The sequence below is a fragment of the Dicentrarchus labrax genome, unplaced genomic scaffold (genome assembly GCF_905237075.1).
Source record: "Dicentrarchus labrax unplaced genomic scaffold, dlabrax2021, whole genome shotgun sequence".
Taxonomy (NCBI): Eukaryota; Metazoa; Chordata; class Actinopteri; family Moronidae; genus Dicentrarchus; species Dicentrarchus labrax.
Window position 1 is genome coordinate 27,944,435 of NW_026136719.1, and position 20,049 is coordinate 27,964,483.

Here is a 20,049-nt window from a genome sequence, read left to right on the forward strand (position 1 = left end):
GGCTCTACTGACTGCAAACTGTGGCGACACTACAGGAGTTTTTGTGATCCTCACTGATCCTCCTCTACAAACGCTCCTCTACGGAGAGGTCAGAGGTCATCGTCAGCTGCCACAGCAGGGCCGGCGCTTGTGGAGGTGATTTTTTTGCTCACAGACACTTCAGCAGGGTTGTCATGGAGACTTCAATCTGGGCCTTCAGCGGTCTGCAATCACGGTCAAGAGATCTCCAAGAGTGTGCACATTTTGAGATCCCGTTCGAACACTACACCAGGTGGTTGGAGGACATATTTAGATAATGGTTGTCTATAGTTACATCAGCTGTTCTTTCCCATAACCAGAAGGTCCCATCACTGCAATGTATGTCCAAGTGTCCTTAAATAAGACATTGACTGTAGCTGCTCATCCATCCTGAGTCACTCCGTATAAGCATATCATGAAAAATGGCTAAAATATTCCTCTTCCCTTGAAGCAGGAAGGAAGGAAGGCCATGTGGTTCATTTTGCTGGGTGTGGATGAGGTGATTATGGATGTGTATGAGTGGTACCTACTGCTGGAGGTGGATAATAACAGCTCTCCTGCACCACATATCATTCCTGTGGTTTACATACAGAAAATATAAGGACTGTGGGAGCAGAGAGGACTGACAGCACAGAGAGAACAGGAGTCAAAGTTGGATAATATGGTGGATTCATGCCAAGCTCTTCCCAGATGATAGTATATTATATAATATTAATATAGCTTTTAATATAGATGTATTACTCAGACCTCAAGAGGCCTTCACCAGTTTCTGTCTGCAGTCTCACTCGACCAAAACATCTTTATGTAATGTGTTTTTGCTGGAGATTTTTACACTGTCCTCATGTAATGGTAAGTAAATGTGTGCTGTCCATTTACTCAAATACTGTACTTAAGTACAATTTCTCAGGCACCTGTAGTTACTTGTACTCATTACTTAGTACAGTATCTTGAGCATTAAATGATACAATTCCTGAAGTCCAAGGTGCCATCTTCATATTGTTTGTTAGTTGTTAGTCAGTTGACTAACTGATAAATAAACTAAAACTACCCAATAATACCCAGTCTGTGTATAAAATAGCTTAAATTAGCTCCTCCATGACCAGCTATAACATCAATATCATAGTTATCTAGTGCACACACTGAAGGACCTGAGCCTCCTTAGTAAGAACAGCCTGCTCTGTCCTTTCCTGTAGAGGGCCTCAGTGTTGTCCATTCAGTCCAGTTTAGTTCTCATCAGTTTGAGTTGCACCCTCAGAAACTTGTAGGTGTCCACCATCGCTACCCTCTCCCCTTTTATCGCAACTGGGGAGGGGGCCCTTTTGCTGCGCTGGAAGTCCACCGCCAGCTCTTTGGTTTTCCCCATGGTGAGCTGTGGGTGGTTTCTGTCTATATTAATATATCAGTAATAGTAATCCAATAATATAATATATGAGCATTACACCGAGAGGGACCATTCTGTTGATGCATACTTTTATTTATGATATTCTAAGTGCAATGTGTTGTTTATTCACTTGTACTAAGTAATATTTTAATGCAGCTAATGAGCTGTGACAAAGTACTTTTTCACTGTGGTATTTCCACTTAAGTAGAAGATCTAAATAATGAATCTAACACTGGTGGTGAACATCATCCCCTTCATCTGATGCAGCATGCAGTCACCTGAATGTGTACATACTGTATGTAGCATGGACAGAGCAAACTCCTCACCTTTTGCATCCTCTACAGCTGCAATTCCTCCACCTTTTTAGCTTGCGACCCCTTAAAATGAGGCGAATGCCTACTTGTGACCCCTCTGCACTGGTTGCATGTTTCTACCTGTTGTGACCAGTTTCACAAAGTTCCATTTGTATTATCATTTTCAGAGGTAGACCTCTGCTTGTTATGTGCAATTGCATTGCATTGTGGGATAATTTTGGTCTACAGTAAAATATGGCAATTGTCACTATATGGAAAAAGGCAGTCACACCAGTGCATTATACAGCAAATAGTGAACAATATTGGCCCATTAAATCAAATTCTTCATTCATTACAACCGCCAGTCTGCCAAACTCATCCACCCCCACCAGGGAACATGGTACGACCTGCTATGGGACATCATTATAGAGAGTAGATGTCTTGCATAGAGGCAAAGCTCTCTAATCCGAAGGCCAGATAATTCGAGTGCAAAGAGGATTAGCTCCACCCCAGCAGAGCCATTGGCTAAATTTAGCCCCCATACTCTCCGTCTTCACCAGTCTCCATTTAACCCCTCCTCCAAGCCCCACCCTCGACTCTCCTCACCCATCCATCTAGACACACTGTCCACCAATCACATGCTGCAGTTCGTCATTACGCCATCATGACATTTTTGGACCTCTCCAACTGAATAATCCAGCATCCAGGCCCAGCAGTCAGGCCCTGCATCTCATTCATATTAATGATAAAGTTAAATCACTTCCCTGAGAGACCATATTATATGTGATAAATGTGAGTTATACTGATAGGGAAAGCTAGTGTTTGGATGGTAACATTCTATTCTCCCTGATGTCTCTGCCCTTCATCTGCAGAGCCTTGTCCTTTGGCAAACACATTGGGATTACAGTTGATGGTGCCTGCTGGGCCGGCATGCCTCAGGAGGAGGGGCCCAGCGCACACAATCCCTGCAATGGCGGGCAAACTGCATCACTGAGGCTTCCCATGCAAACATCCAGGCAATTAATAGCTTCCAGGGGGAGGATTCTGGGGAAAAGTGATAAAAAAGCCACTCTGTGTGTCCCTTGGTCTAACTTGAAACCACTGTGTGCTGCTTAACTTTGTTATTTTCCACCAGAGAACATCATGATGAGTCCAGGGTCATATAAATGTTTGTTTCCTCTGAGCCCTGACATCATTGTAATGAGCTGCCTGTGTAAGTGAACTGCATGTAATTTAAAATATAATGTAGACTGTATTGAATTGGGTTAATGATATTTGCTTTCTCTTCTTGTCTTGTCTAACATGAGCCCTTGATAAGTGTTTGTGTTTGCTTTCAGATTCATCTGAAATATTGTTTTTAAGCCCTTCAGGGTTTCTGTATCACCCACTCAAGTTTCTGTTCTCTTCCTTTTTTTTAAGTGCCTCATTTTGTGTATGTGGTCACAAAATAACTTTAAGATAACAAGGCAGAGGAGAAACACAGCAAGCAAAACCCTGCTGGTGCAATTACTATTACATGTTTTTGTGTTATTTTTCCTCTGCTGACAGAGCCTTAATAGAGTCAGTGTCACATTTTCGAGGGCGGATGTTTTTAAAAAAAACAGTTTTGGAGCATCTTGGTGGATGTTATTGGCTAAGGCAAATCCTGGAACCATAAGGTATGTTTTGTTGTGGCTCATTTTCTCGCCTCTCCTCGTCTATCTGTTCGAAATGCACTGTTAGAAATGTGTAACATAATTCAAATGAAATGCATGAAATGCAAGATTTTTCTCTCCCAAACTGGGTAAACATTGTTTTAGACAGTGTATTTAGAATGTCTAGACTGACATCTTTACATAGAAGAGATATAATGAGATTATGTGTCAGCAGTAATAACTCTCTCTGTTTATTTGCCAAACTGTGTTTCTTTAGAATTTTCTTTGTGAAGTCGCTCTGCCTTCAATCCTCCTGTTTGCTCCTAATTAAAGGGGAGAGATCTGAGGGAGTTAATCGGCTGGGCTTTAGTGAATGGAGGTAGGAAGTGGAGGTGGGTGAGAGGCAGCATGGGCCAGACCTCCCCAAATCCCTCTCATTTGGTTGGACACGCCAGCTTAGCTTAAGTCACCTGACCTGGTCTCTGGCGTGCATCCTGGACTGCATGTGTGGACACATACATGCAGACAAAGACACTGGCTGGTAAACTTTGACCTAAAGTCGGGCATTGTGAGGGAAATGGCCAACTGCAAGGACAAAATTAAATCACTGAAGATTATTTGAACACTCGATAGGTGTGAAAATCTTCCACCATTCAGGGTGATTTGTGGAACACACATGCATGCGTGTGACAGTGATTTGCATTGTGGTGTGTTTAGACTCCACAAAGACAGTAAATCCCAGCTGATGGGATCAACTTGACTTACTAACCTGCAGCACTACAGATACTGACATCTTGTGGACATGACAGGGACTGAAATGATTCATAAATGCTGTTAAAAACATTATTGATCTCTTAGAGATCACTTATAGTGAATGGTCTTTCTCTGCGTCTTCGCGGAAATGTTTTTAAGTAGTAGTTATTATACATTTTTTAAAAAGGCTAAGTCATTTCCAAATATAGGGCCACTAGTTTAGAACAAATGTCACTCAAACAGGAATAAATTGTGTATTTGTGGGGGACTATTTTCAGCAGCAAATGAATACACATTTGCTGCTCTAGTGGGATCAGCTCTAAATAAAGTGTGCATGTTTATTGTAATGAAAGAACCTGTCAGCTAGTGCAACAGTGTGACTCACTGCTGTGTTTTAAATAATTTTTTGGAGCTCTATGGCACAGAGGAATGAGATATATCCAGATTTGGTTAAACAGGATCTTCTTATTAGTGGGAGTAATTCATTATTTGTTTTGGTGTTTTATGGGATTTGTTAAAAAAAACAACATAGTTATCCAGATTTATCCTAACAGGGGCACACACATTAGCAATGTTGGACGTTACCCAATAGAACCAGTTAAGTGACAGCAGCATGAATGGTATACTGGTATCTGTGCAATTATACCACACAGTATAAAGATAATTCTGACGTACATTTTGATGCTCTGAGACATTTTTACAAGCTGAGATGAAACAAATGAGGAACTGTTGGAAAATCGCACATCCAGAGTCAATTTAAAGCCGACAGTTACAGAGAATTTGTATGAAATACCCTGAGGATTGTCGTACCTGTAGGGTTAGCATGTAGAAAGCTCTGCTAAAACAAACGGTGGGTGGCAGCTGACTGAACAGTGTTGCCAAGAAAACAGACAGCTTCAACCCACAGGAAGCTTTGAAAGATCTTTTTGATCTTTATGGTGTTGGAACTTTTTATGCTGAACATGTGTCAACTTTGCCAAAATAACAATGAGCCGAAACTTTAGAGCAAAACAGACAGGGAAACTTGTGATAATTTCTTTTTGATACAAGTCGAATAGGTACACACAGCTTCTTAGCTATAGCCTTGATACATTTCTCAAATAGATGATTTTAGTTAACTTAAAGCTGCACTAATCAGTATTTTTATATTAAAGGTCCAGTGTGTAGGATTTAGTGCATCTAGCAGTGTAGTTGCAGACTGCAACTCACTTGCTTCAACCCCCCTTTCCCCCGGCCGTTGAAACATATGAAACCTGGGGCGTTGCCAAACAGCATCAGGGAAACACTGATTTTAAAGGTGAAACTCCTTTATTCAGTGTTTTTACCTATTTTAATCACCAGGAGTGTTTGTTTTGGAGGGAAGACCTCTGTAGATATTTCAGGCAAAAATTAGACTGATTTGTCATCTGAGGTAAAAATGTAACATTGAACCTCAACTTTAAAGTCAACATGGGTAAGAAGTTCTTAAAGGTCCACGGGCTGTGAAGTGTATAGGAGAAACTATGGTGGCCGCGAAGTTGAAAAAGCGTGGCAGGTGCTATCTAGAGCCAGTGTTTGGTTTGTCTGTTCTGGGCTACTGCAGAAACATAGCGGTTCAACATAGCGGACTCCAGGGAAGGCGACCTGTGGCATCTGTAGACCAAGATTACTCATTAAAACACAATTCCTATATTCAGGTGATTATTCACTAATGAAAACATACCTATGAATATCATATTCCATTTCTGCCAATAGATCCTCCTAAATGTTATACACTGGACCTTAAATTTCTTGACAACTGGGCAAACTCCATTTGTTGATGAAACTCGGTATGATCAAACGCTCCAGAACAGCTACTAAACTTGGTGAGATTATTCTGCCAACTATTATTCATGTGGATATTGGTTTAAAATAATGGGAACTGACATTCAACTGTTAAGCGTGAAAACTTAAACAGCACACAAAGTGATTGCAGACTGGCCATAATTGTGTTTATTGGCAACTTAGCTTGCAGTTTATTTACAAATGTTACATAATTTGAAGTTCAAACAGTTCCATGAGTTTCCCACTTGCTGCCATTTTGGGCAGCAAAAGTTTCTCAGCGCAGCTTTTAAGTGAAGAAAAACAACCAAATCCTCACGGCCCAAACTGAGTGAAAAGTACACACACTCCCACAATCTCTGTCAAACACACACGCACACACACTAGGAGCTAAGATTTTGTTTTCTGATATTTTCTTGATTTTATGAATTCTAATGTAATGCAAATTAAACTGGAACTGAAAATTGAAGTGAGAAGAAATGTGGACAATGCTGCTGTAAGAGGCTTTCCACTGAACTGTGAGACAGTGTGTGTATGCAGCACTCTGAAGGCACTTCAGCCAAATGATATGCCTCTCGCTCCTTCTCTCTCTCTCCCTCCTCCTTCCTCTCGCAACTAGAGTGTTTTTGTCTCTCTATCCCAGTGTTTACTCTGGCTGGTTTTTTTTTCAGCCCTATCTCTTCCATCCTCTTCCATCCAAGTCCTCCAACTTACAAAACGTCTTTTTATCGCCGCACAAAGGCAGCTATGTACTTCTTTGTATCATGCTTGTTTCCCCCGTCTCGCTCATGTTCTGGCAGTCTGCAGACCGCCCTGCTTCAACATTCCCCCCACGTCCCTCCAGTTCTCCTCCAGACTGCAATAATGTGTCTAAGTGCAGCTCAGCATGGCAGTGAATGGGGACTCTTTTCAATACCACCTGCCATTTATCTAACCCTCAGCTGGTTACAGGTGGAAGACAGACACAAAGCTCTGAGCTCAGACGCTTGTGATGGGAGGAAGGCTGGGCTGCCTGCTGGGCCTCCGAAACAACCTTTCTGTGGTTCAATTTCACATACGTTGATGGAAAACCGTATACCTGGTGTGTTTGTAACACTGAGTGCATGTGTTTGATGAGGTGCAAGATACCAGCTTGTTTTGCAGAAAGTTGAGCTGTAAAGAGTGTAATACAGTTGGCCGTATAGTACGTATTTGTAGCTTTACCTGCTATAGGATGTGAGTACAAGTCAAAACTGCAATATATAATATATAATATCACTTTTGGAAAAAAGAACCCAAAGCATTAAATATTTGCGCACTTCTGAGGTTCCAACATGCGTTATTTAATCAACCAATGACATAACAGCTTTTATGCTTTTCAAAATCATCAGCCTTTTCATTTTTGTGTTTCCTGAAAACTTAAAAGGCAATAACCAGTGTTCCTCAAATGTGCAGCAATTTCATTATGATATAAAACAAATCTAATATTTATTTTATACTCCTCTCTCCATCTGGCTTAATGTAAGTCTCTATGTTCTGCCTGCTGCATCTGAAGATGGCAGAATTCTGGGTATTTACTGTGCTTTTCTCTTTCTGGCAACAGGCATTTATTTGTTATTTGTAAAGCCAGCAGACAGTAGTGTGATTCATCAGTAATGCTTTTGTCACAGTTATGATGCATAACAGCAGATAAGCTATGCTGAGAGTGCAGTGAGAAAGACTCAAACCTAGATTCTGAGTCGGGAACTAACATTCGTCTGACTCTGATAGGTCAGCCTGCTCTTACACGTGACCAGCCATCAATGTGGACTGAAATTAGAATTCAGTAGCTGAAATCTTTTAGGATGTGCAGCCATCAAGACTCCCTCTCTGCTTCATACAAAACTCCCTCTTTCCCGCCTCAGGGGTCGTTCTGACATTATTAACAGTGATTTCATAAGGAAGTATGGCCTCACATGCTCGCCAGGCTCAGCTGAAAACCACTGGATGTTTTTATTTTTCATAGCCACATAATAAACCCTCTGTTCAATTCACGTCACTCAAAAAGGAGAACAATCTGTGCTCTGGAGAGGAATGATTTTAAACACATCCTTGTCTTACCCACTTCGAATATGTGACGTTATTTAGAAGCTCTAATGAATCTTATTGATTTCTGAAGGAAGATAATGGAAGGTATAACCAGCACACCTTTGTTAGGTCAGCTAAAGCTAGGGAATGAAGCCTCCCTGCTTTGCACTCATACATGCCCTTATGTATAGAAACCCGATGAAAAGTAAGGTTGTTCTAAACACTGCATCATTTCTGTGTGTGTACAACAATCACATTTTGTACAATTTATGTCTGTGGAGGGTTGGCATATGTTGAGTAAAAGACATTAGACACTCGCGGGCTGCTGAGGAATGGAGGCATTTGAATGCTTAACAGTGCTTATCACAGGTAGGGGATCATTTCTGAATATAAAGAGAGCATTTTAGTCAAGCACACATACTGCATGAGGTGTTTTGTTGTGAAATAAAACAGTTCTCTTCTTGAGTTTGCTTTTCTTGTGTTTAATGAGTCTATGATAAATAGAAAGGAGTAGATCATTTTAGAGCAAAAAAATTCTACTTTTCCCTAAGAAGACCCCATTACACCTGGAATTGACAAAAATATCGTGTACCATTAAAGAAGTTCAGATGCCTTTACTTCAAACCAAGTCCCCTGGATTCTATAATGCGCATCCCTGCTTTCAGACATCACTGCAGGAGGCCTTCTGAACCAGCAGAGGGCAGTTTAAACCACAGGAGTTTTTTCCCTATGCCACAAAGGTGATAGGTACTTTACAGTCATGATGAGATGGCAATGAATGCTACAGAGCATTACAAACAGCCAATGCTTGGACAGAAATATTTGTGATTCACACTTTAATTACAGTTGGTTAACATTTGACCACAAACATGGACCACTACTACACACACTAACCTGAAAAAGAAAGGAAAAGAAAGCAAAGGCAGCCTATTTCCACAGGCTAATATAATGTGTCTGCTGTAATCAGTGACCTTATCATACTGTATGGCATGAAGTTACTTTAGTATTTCAAATATTCAGTGTCTGTACTGTGACCTTACAAGTTAATGCATTTCAATCCTTACATAGTATTACTATAGTCTAACAGTCCTACAGAGTGCAATATATAGTTGCTCTTTCAGAACAGCGGTGGAGAAAGTGCAGAGCAGCTGGAAAGTGTTTAGTGACTTTAACAAAGTGATGCCAGACTGAGTCTGAATCAAAGTTCAGTTAAACTGTTTCAATAAAACTACAACTGGAAGTGGACATCATGTGCAATAACACTTTATTTATACTTCTGCCTTCCTTCTTTATTTCTGGAAGCATGGGAAGCTCTAGGTCAATCGTCCAGCAGTAAGTTAGATCGTTTGTGGCTTTGAGCTGTGCCTTCAAAATAAAAGCAGAGTACAGTTGTAACGTCAAACCCTACAGCCGGCCGGGGGTCCAGTTCTCTAGCGAGGCTGCTCTGGGCTTGCCTGTGTAATATGGAGGTTTCGGCACACAAACACACAACAACAACAACACACACACACACACACACACACACACACACACACACACACACACACACAAACAAAACAAGACGCAAAACGGTACAAGGATCCCAAGTTCTCGTGACAGACTTTCTGTAAAAAGTCTCACAATAGAATATTTTCTCTTTTTTCCCCCACAAGAATCATCTGGACAACCTCATGGTGGGCCATGGCTGGGCAGCCCTGGCTTAGGCTAGAACAGCCACATGTGTTTCTTATGATGATCTGACCATTTTAGTAATTTACAAACACATTTCTTATAATAATTTACACCCCTTCTCTTAGTTCAAGGATATTATTTATGTCAGTTTCCTGCATCAGCCAGCTTTATGTGCAAAATGTTTTGAAGTTGCTCCTTTTATTGTGAAAAACACACACACACACACACACACAGGATGAAGACAAGGTTTTGCTACCTTCATCCTGCCACTGAAAAGCGACCGCAGCACTTTCCCCTTATCTAGAAAAATCAGCTACTTTTAATTCAAGTCGCCTTTAAAAATAATAATAATTAAATCACTGAAGTTACGTCGGCCCACCTGACAACTGAAACTGAACTGGTTCCGGTCAGAAAGTGAACTCTTATAGGAGCCCAGTGCAAATGGAGCTGGTAACAGCCCCAATAGCCCTCCTGCAGACTCCTCCCACTGAGTTGTCCTGGGAAACACTAACAACTGTAAGAAAGTGCACTCAACCCTCCTGTTAGCGGACGGCCACACCGCCGCTCATCCACTGCAGCCTACAGTAGCCTCCAGAAAGTTTTACAGAAGGACATTTCGGCCCAGCTCCAAACACTGCCAGCCCGTCCATTAGGAGGATTATTATGCGTCCGAAAGCCGCTGCTTCTTCACCCTGAGCTCCATCTGCCTGAGGTAAGAGGAGTCATTTACAATGTAGCCCGTCGTTAACTGTGTGTTAACTCTGGCGTTACTTCGTATCTCTCGGTGCGGTTTACACTGGGAGAGGTGGTTTAATGGCTGAGGGACGCTGGCTTTTAACTTGTTGCTTGGTAGCCATGACATCCCTCATTATTCAGAGGCTGTCGGGCCAAATGTGGGAACTTCTCACGTTTCTGTGAACTCAGCGATAGCGAGGACGAACTCAGTTGCCCCATAGAAATGTAAACTGATACTATACAAAAGCAGATGAAGTATAATGTGGGCCGTATTCAAACTACAGGAGAAAAAGCAGAACAAAACAAAGTACGCTAACATTACTAGAAACTTTCTACATAGCACTAAAGACATTAAGGCCATCAAACAATATCATTTAGCAGATTTTAAAAAGATAATAGGCTACTATCCCTGTTATATTGTACATGTTTGGGAAAATGATGTTGAATGATATTGAATCCCTCTGCATGCTGATAAAGTGTAAGCTGTCTCAAGCATTTCAGAAGTCACTCTAGGATACATTTGATGTATTAAAGCTGCAGTAGGTCATTTCTATAAAAGATATTTTTTGTCATGTTTGCTGAAACTCTCACTATATCCTGACAGTAGTACATGACACAGATAATCTGTGAAAAAATCACTTTCCTCTGACTCGTGCTTGCGCTCCTAATGACATTTGTTAGAATCCACCAGGCCCGAATGAAAACAACCAATCAGAGCCGAGAAAGATAGGTAATTGTTGAGTCTTATTCCCATAGTGTCAAATACAGATGCTTTGGGACACTGGGAATGAGACTCACCAATCCACTATGATCAAGCGTCTTTATATCTTTCTTGCCTCTGATTGGTTGCTTTTGTTCAGGCCCGGTGGATTCTTGCAAATGCCATTTGGAGCGTTGGAATGAGCTAGAGGATCTATTTTTTTCCACAGATTATCTGTCTCATGTACTACTGTCAGCATACTGTGAAAAAATAAGGACATAAATAAATAATAAAATATGACAAAAATGTATTTTTATAAAAGTTACCTACTGCAGCTTTAATTCTTTTGCCTGATTAATCAGTACAAAATGACACAACCCCATATATAATATAAAATCCCTTCATATAACTATGGTGATAGATAAATGATAAATCCTGATAATTGACCATATTGGATAATTACATTGCCAATATCTTAGATAAACCTTCCATTAAGCACAATAAAAGCATTTTAAAGTTAGGCTGGCCGCACAGACACACCTCAGATCTCTACGAGGCTATTTTTTTCATCAAGGAAGTTCCAGTTCTGCACAAGCTTTATTTTTCATGCTGGTGGGAGTATCTGCACACATGTGAAGGAAAACAGTAGCCTACTAATTCATTTACACTCGCTTGACCTCACCCACTTAAACACGTTCAAAGGACCAGGCGCATAAACATGGCCGCCCTCTGGTTGTAACACACCCATAGGTTTGCTCAGAAGTCGCTTCGTGGTGGTGGAACACATCTTCTTCCCTTCCAGGATTACTTGGACTGTATACCACTCAGTCAGAATTTGTATAGAAACTGCTCCAGCGAGGATGCTCAGTAGCCAGTTTAAAGTTTAGTTTTTTGACATTATTGCCAATGGATCTTTTGCCTCCAACTTGACACCTGACAAATGATTTTTTGCTTCAACCTGTATTAACACCCGCACTAGCACCTACAATAATATTGGATGCTTTGATCCCACACTAATGTTTCATCTTAGATTCTCAGTTTTAACCTGTAATCTAGTGTTTTTCCCCCCAAATAAGCTCTGGTTCTCGGAACCATACTGTGTTGGAAACCAGCCTGCGTTTCTCAACTTTATTGATCTTTATTATTATTGATAGGGTAGGATAGATCCCCTTTTCACTCTTTTTTTTTTTTTTTATACACATACACAGGCTGAAATGCACACTTCAGTAGTGTAGTGATGGGGCTGAAACGTTACTGGCGCCCCATGAGCAGGTTTTGGGGTTTCCATATTTTGTGGTCTGTGGGACTTGAACCGACAAGCCTCTGGTTCCCCAGCCAAGTCCCTACACACTGAGCTACTGCCGCCCCAGATTGTAATCAAGGATGCACAGCAACTTGTAGTATATAACACCCACAACCATAGGAAAACCTGTTTTTTGGTTCCAGCTGGGAACCGACTTTTTGGGTTCTGAACCAGTTTATTCAGTCAAAATGCTCCGAGCGGGCTGAGAGTAGGGGCACAAACTGGTGTTGTAACCGGCTCCCCGTTGACGGAAGAAGGAGCAGCTGTAGGGATATGAGGACCTGGAGCCTGTTTTATTACCTACTACCTCACCGAAATGTGTATTTATTTTCTGTCGGAGAGTGTGGATTACAAAGACTGGACACAGTTGTTAACACTCCTCCAACAAAGTGGCAGGACCCTCATAATCGCTGGTTTTGACCCCTCAAATATTCAGTGATGAACATTTGTTTTCCTTGCTGTCATTGCAGAGACTTGATACAGTTAGTGTTGACTCAGTATCAGGCTCTGGAGTCTATCGGGAAGCCTAGTCATCTTACTGGCATGTAAATCAGAGTCCCTGCCTTTGGCTGTAGGAATTTACCATCCTCATATTACATGCATTCTGCAGAGGGGGTGACAGTGAGAGAGAAGGAAATGCACCTGTTCTGACTCCTTTCTGAATCATCTCAGAGGTGCGACTGCTTTACAGTATGACTTCAATACTTTGTTAATTTTTAACCTTTAATGTCTTAAGGGGAATTAGCTTGAGGTGGCCAGTAACCCTGGAACTTCCCATTAGAGATGCAGTGATCTACTGGTGGCTGCTACAGAGCAGCTCCACTAGAGGTTGTTGGCTTTTCTTGCCTTGATTGTTGGCCGGTTTGTGTCCTGTAAGTCTTTGGATTGGAACCACCAACCACCCACATCGCAGTCCTTTGCCACATTTGGACTTTACAGCTAGTCTGATACATGTGTGTAATTTGACAATATTGGCTAAAGATCTAAGAAATCTATACTTCTCAAGATCCTTTTTGGATCTGTGTGTGTGATGTGTGATTATGTAGCACATTTTAGCGTACGTTTTACAGCATTTAAAACCATTATAAATCTCCAAATTTTAAGGCTCTTAGTTTTTCACATTACAATGACTTAAATGTTGAAGGGTTTATTTTTGCAATGCTTAAAAGTTAGAATAAATGCTGCTATCTTTTAAAGTAACCCATATAGCCTTAAATGTCTTAACTATCAGGGCCATCGTGTTGTCAGAGTAGGTGTTGTTTCAATCACTGGATATGCAAGTCTCAATTGCAAAGAAATATGAGAGTAAGAATTTTGTTCCAAACTGAGATATTAACACATTTTACTGATTACGAGCCACAGGAAGCAGCAGCAGACCGAGCTGCAGTTGACTACGTAGATTGCCAACAATCCAGAAACCCATAAACATCCATACATAATTACATTTTCACTCACAAGAATGTCAGAGGAGGACTGCACAATGATTCTATTAAACAGAAGCTTATTTTTATTTAGATTTACATTACATTCTCTCTCTCTCTGTCTCTTTTAGCTAACTTTAGGCTCACTTGTGAGGCCAACCCAGCCAGAAATATGTATTTAGCTCCAGTACAAGAGACAAATGAAAGAGGAGTTGGCCTCCCATTTAGAGTCCTGTAAATTACCATGAGGATTCTTCTGGCTCCAAGCTGAACCCAGCCAATTTCTCATCTTCACAAACCCCCTAATTTAATGATGATGGAGGATATGCACAGTGTCAGCCTTGTAATTACACTGTATTTAGTATAGAATGGAAGCATTAGAGGAAGTCTTACAGGTACTAGTTCATGTTGTAGCGCTGTCTCTGGGAAGGGTTTTATATGCCTGGGAGGGCGAATGCTGCATTCTCTGCTGATATTCACAATAAAGCCTTGACTTAGTTTTTGTTAAGACTGGAATCGCTGGAATCCTCTCAGCACGCCAAACAGCAGCCACACTCGCTGTACCAAAACAGCAGCCATCTCTGCAGTTTGTTCAGGTTTTGTGCCCCGGAGTAGTGTCGGGCAGACTTTGTTGTTAATTGTTACTCTGCCTGTGGTGCTGCCACATCTTTCTACAAAAAAAAAATCAGAAGTTTGCCGTAAAGTAAAATGTGCCAGTGGCTTAAAAATCACTCATATGAAAATGTGCTGCAGGTAGCTAGGATGCTGGTTACCAATAGTAGGGCAGGGTATCATGAATCATGTTTTAGACAATACAGCCGATATAATGCCTGAGCTGTGGCAATGCCAAAGCAACTTAAATAGAACTGTTCTGATTTAAATTGAATTTCTGATTGATGAAACAATGAGACAGATCGGACCAGACACTTGATGGCATCCTTAAGTACCAGACAGTTTTCAGTTCCCTGTGCTATGGATACAAAAAGCTATCAACTACAGTTACTGCATGTGTATGTGCAGCACTGTGCTGTATACTCACCATGACGTGTTATTGTTTACTACAGTATTCTGGTCGATCAGATTGGATATTGTAAATATGCATAAAGTGTAATCATACAGAGGTCAGACTTGCATTTCACTGCAATAACAACGATGTGTAAATGCTAGAAGTCTCCATATAGACAGAAATAAACCTTTGTGTGCTGGCCTGCCAGGAAGCCAACGCAAAGTAAACAGAAGACTTGGGATGCTCAAATAAAGCGATGCAAATACATACTTGCAAAGCAAAACTGGATTGTCAGGCTGGATGGGGTACAAACCAGCTGGGGTATTTACTGTTGGGCTCAAAGCTATCTGGAGGAAGGTCCTGTATACATACTGAAATCAGATTCCAGGATGTATACAGATGTTTCCTACCTGTGAATGTAATCCTGTCACGTGCAGTATGGATGTAAGGTACAGGTAATACCAGGTATAAAGAAGGCCTCTGAGCCTCTGTCTGCTCATTTTGAGGTTTTTGTGCTGAGCAGTGAGACATGGCTGAAGTTCATTCCTTTTTGTGGTATGTGTCACTTACCAATACTTGTGATCTGATGTGTTGAGGGTGTAGGGATGTCATCCTGGCACGACTGGAAGAGGGTGTTTGCAGCTTTAGGGCTTTTGCATTGATGACATTTGAGTCACACATACAAGCTGTTTTCCTCAAAGACAAATTTAAAGCAAAATCTGAGAAATCCAGCAGGTAGTTTGACAACTCTTACTTCCATTTGTAAGACATTTTCAGACTCTCCAAACACCAACAACACTTCTGTGCTGCTGATAAGAAATGTATTCTGTACAGCGCACAGTACATTTTAAAAATGGCATGCCTTTTTTAGATTGTGATAGTGGAGAGAAGGAAATTGGTAGTGAGAGAGATGCCACAAAGGTCCCCAGCCATATTTAAACCGGGGACATGGCGGTCCATAATCGCCATCTAAACCCCTGAGTCACGGAGGAGCCACAATACAGTGCATTTTGTACAAACCTGTTTCAAAAGATGCAGCTCTGTAAAAGTAACTAGGTACATTTACAGAAACAAGTACAGCTATGATTGAGTAATACCTATTGAGTAATTCTTTATACTGCTACTCCACTAGATTTCTCAGGGAAATGGTGTACATTTTGCTCCACTGCAATTATATATCAGCTTATAAAAATATCATGCATTGTGATTAAAATACCCAGTATAAAAAGATGAGCTAAAATATAATTGTATGATCTTAAAAAAAAAAAAAAAAAAAAAGACTGTTGCAGATCAAGCAGTCAATACACCAATTGAGTAATCAAATAATCATCACTGATTATAATTTTTAACTTTTATGTAAATAACAATTAGAATGCAGGACTTTCAGAAAAACATGAATATATGAGAATCATTACCATTACATTATGTAATGTATCCCAGAGTTCCCCTATAATTAAATGGTTGAGGATGAGCAGCTGTTGACGATGCTCTTTCATGATTTTTCAACACCAAAACATTTTCATCAGCCTCGAGCCTTTCTCTGTGTGCTGTCCTAGCGTAACACTCTCACTACAGCTGATTGATTGAAACTGCGACATCTTGAGTTAGGGCATGTTTAGTAAGCAGAGGAAAGATAGTTGTAGTTCCACCATTGCTGCAGACAGCTGACCTGTGGCCTGCAGGCTCCGCCTCTCCCCTCTGACATCAATGCTTTGATCTGCCTACTGTCTGTGTTAGCACAAAGCCATATTTAGCTCGGTGTAATCAGTGTGGTGAGAGCTCGCATGCCCGCTACTGAGGATACCTGCCTAGTATAAACACACCTGCTCTCTCTGATGGACTTAAAATGAATTTAATGTGCGCCTGAAGGAGTCTTCTCGCAGCCGTCATCATCTAACAGACTGTGGGTAAGGTTTCCATTGATGCCTTCATGTGCCGCTTAGTTAACTGAGATAAATGCTTAAAAGTTTCCCTGTAGTGTGAGGTGAGAACAACAATTACAACAAGCAGCTTTTAGGGTAAGGTTAAGTGGTTATGTCAACTAAACAAAAGCCTTATCACGTATCATTGATTCTGAAGATTTTCTTCCTTGTTTTTGTTTTGCTTATATTCCCCAGGGCAAAGTTTGACTGCGATGCACCCACTGTGCCTAGCAACGTCTGCCTCAGTGATAACACTTAATGGTTTTGATAACAACATGTGTGACCAAAGAGTCTACTGTTAAATTAAGTGGTAATTGGGCTCCGCTTATGCGAAATGAGATGTTTTATGTCTGCACTCACATTTCCTTAAAAGCCAGTTGTTTGTTAAAGCTATGTTTCTAGCTAGTTGAACGCCCTCTGCTGTAACTAAAACTATGCTTATGCTTATCTTTATTTATTTGGCTATCACAAAAGTTCCTCCAAACAATAAAAACGTTCTGTTTTCAGACACGTTCTCTGTAATATTGAGTCTGTTCGACTTGGCTCACAGTTTTTTTTTTAAGGTAGTCTGTGTTTCTCCGTGTTAACTTTTGAATATTGGTCACATGGTGTTCATGTAATGTTGTACATTCAAAAGCTGATTGGTTGCTTGTAAAGGGTGTGCTTGGTGCAAGATATAAGGACTAGAATGTGGAAACTTTTGTGAAAATGTAAATCACAATCTTGTGATTTGTAAACAAATCACAGTATAATGATGCATTGTGATGGACCACATGATTCTTACTTTCAGTGTGGCGCTTCAGCAAGTAAGTGTTGCAGGTCATTAAAGTTGGGGAATTGCGAGAAACTGATAAAAATAAAATTCAATATGCTAACCTTTGCTCCCTAGCGTGTTCAACCTCAAAAAATACCCATGTCTGACAAACTCCACACTTTGTGATGCGGATTATCTGTTGATCTCAAGCCCAAGTTGAGATAACCTTGATGACATAATCTGGGTCTTTCATCAGTTTATAAAGCTCCATCAGAGTCACAGAAGACAGTATATAATGATCTTTATGTGTAAATATATGTGGAGCATGAGGATGATGTGGTTTAATCTCGTTCTTACATCGTTCTTGAACAAGCAGCAGTTAGGTGAGTGAACTACTTCAGCATACATTAAATATAGACAGGGAATCAGTGGGGGAAATGAGCAACTTATGCACATCTCTTGCAACTCAGTTCCCAAAACCACTGCAGTGGTTTTAGTTTCACACTTCGTCTTCAAAACTGGCCATTTGTGAACAACTTCCAAAGAAACAGAGTGGGTCGACATGAGTCATCTGGTTGTAGGGTAACATGTTGGAAAGACCCTAGAGAAGTCACCAGTTTATCACTGTGTAAACACACACAAACACATGCATACTTTTGGGCAATTTAGAGTTTCTGATTGACCAAACTTGCTTTGGGTTACATTGTCTCAGCTTCACAGGAACCAGAGCTGAGATTCAAACCCATGACCTTCTTCCTGTGAAATGATTGTACTAAAAACAAAGCCATTATGTGTTCCCTATCAAAGCACAGGAGATGTTTTTATCAAAGCTCTGGCGATATTTTAATGCACACGCGCCATCATTGTCTCTTGACACATTTCAATTTAAAGTTGGTTTGTGAATTAAAAGGAAGGAGGTTACCCAACAGTACATATCAGCCATTACTGTGGTGGGGGTAAAGTTAATCTGATCAGGCCTGCTGTGAGACTGAGGTTTGCATTGCTCAGGATTCTCTGAGCTAAACCTCTTACCTCCCAAATGGGACTAACAGCCACTTTCCTTTTCTAAAACTCTGATGTCTCCCTGTCTCTGTGTTGTATTTGCTCCTCAGCACCTATTTTTTCTTCCTTTCAATGTCAGTTTGTTATTTCACACACCATGGTTGAATGGGGAAGTGCAGTAAGTTGACAGTGAAATGCCATATTGATCATTTTGAGAGATTTTGTACCAGTGTCTGCTGTTGTAAATAAGTTGAAGTCCACATCGCTCACCTAGCTATCACCCATCTGGATGATGTGAGAAATTGGATTGCCAAGTGCGCTGAACTCAAGTAGCAGAAATTGCCCTGTTGATTTTGTAATATGTCGAACATTGACACAAAGTAAATGTCCGTCTGCAAGTTTTCTCTAAATATTAGCACATGCCTCTTCTGAAGAGGTCACCATGCCTAAAACATAGCAGCAGCACTTTTTTGGCGAAATAAACGTATTCCCTTTTTTGCCAAGAGGATTGATAGTACTCACGTATCTGTATGCTTAGTATGAAACTACCACCAGCTAGCTTAGCTTAGCATAAAGAATGGAAATGGGAAAAGAGCCTGGCTTTGGTCAGAGGTGACAATCTGCCTACCAGCCCCAGTGAAGTGCAAAAACATTTCCCTGTTTTAAGGTTATGGACCAGCCTTATTCTTTGCTAGTGACCTTTAGAAATCTCTGAAGATGCTAGCTGAGTTAGCTGGCTGCTAGCTTCATATTTACTGTACAGACCATGGATGTATAATAAGACCTGGATATGGCGCTGCTGCTCAGCCTTTCTTCCAATTTTGCCCAGTGGCTACTTGTGGTACTGCAGTGAAAATTCCCCTGTGGCCCCAATAGCATTTTCCCCATAGAAAGCCGTTAGAAAAGATAAACTGTTCCTTGAACTGCAAACAAGGTCATCAATTATGACTCTTTCTATCATGAATTTTTGATCCATGGAGGTTTTATATGTGTAAAACTTTGCTTGAGGCGAGAAAGCAATATGATGTTATCACAATATAATGGAGAGCGGGAACTTGCGGGTGGGGCCAGTGGGAGAAAAAACACAGCGTATATTCAGTGGGCCGCATTCCTCCAAAAGTAAATACAGAAGCTTGAAACATTTTTGTTGTACGTTGCAGGCAAGCAGTTCTTATTTGGCTGAATAGATGCCGTCTTTGGATCCAGTATCCAGATGTTATAATACATCCAGGGTACAGGTATGACAGTGGGATCAGTATTTACTCTCAGCAGTATAACTCTCAGCATAAAAGCGAATAAGCAGATTTCCTTTTAAAAATGTCTACAGAGCACCTCATGACTTCACGGTGTGGAAACAGAGGGGGTGGAGGCGGCTTCAAACCTGGGGAGGAGCGCTGATCAAGACCCAGACCCTGATTACAGGCCAGCCCCCAGTGTGCCTCACAATAAGATAATGCTATCTGGGCCCACAGGTATTTGGTTTCAGTGGAGAGGGTAATAACTGTCACCAAACACTGAGGAGACCTTTCATCCCCCGGCCTTGTGTTGTCAGCCAGCGTTTGTGTGCAGTCTCTGCACAGAGGCAGCTTTTGTGTGGGAGGGTGAGGTCA

The 20,049-nt window shown here is 41.0% G+C and overlaps 1 protein-coding gene across 10 annotated transcripts in view; it reads left to right on the forward strand.

Moving 5' to 3' along the window:
• Positions 1–10,108: 10,108 nt before the first annotated feature.
• The window catches only part of LOC127351306 (A-kinase anchor protein 13), a 99,429-nt gene continuing 89,488 nt past the window's right edge, over positions 10,109–20,049 (forward strand). For 4 of the 10 annotated variants that reach the window (XM_051378651.1, XM_051378648.1, XM_051378656.1 and 1 more), the window contains exon 1: positions 10,110–10,308. The gene's annotated coding sequence lies outside the window, so the exon portion shown is untranslated. Of the gene's footprint in view, positions 10,309–16,512; positions 16,669–20,049 lie in introns of those variants that run through there. The other 6 variants (XM_051378655.1, XM_051378654.1, XM_051378652.1 and 3 more) reach the window with 5 other exon arrangements.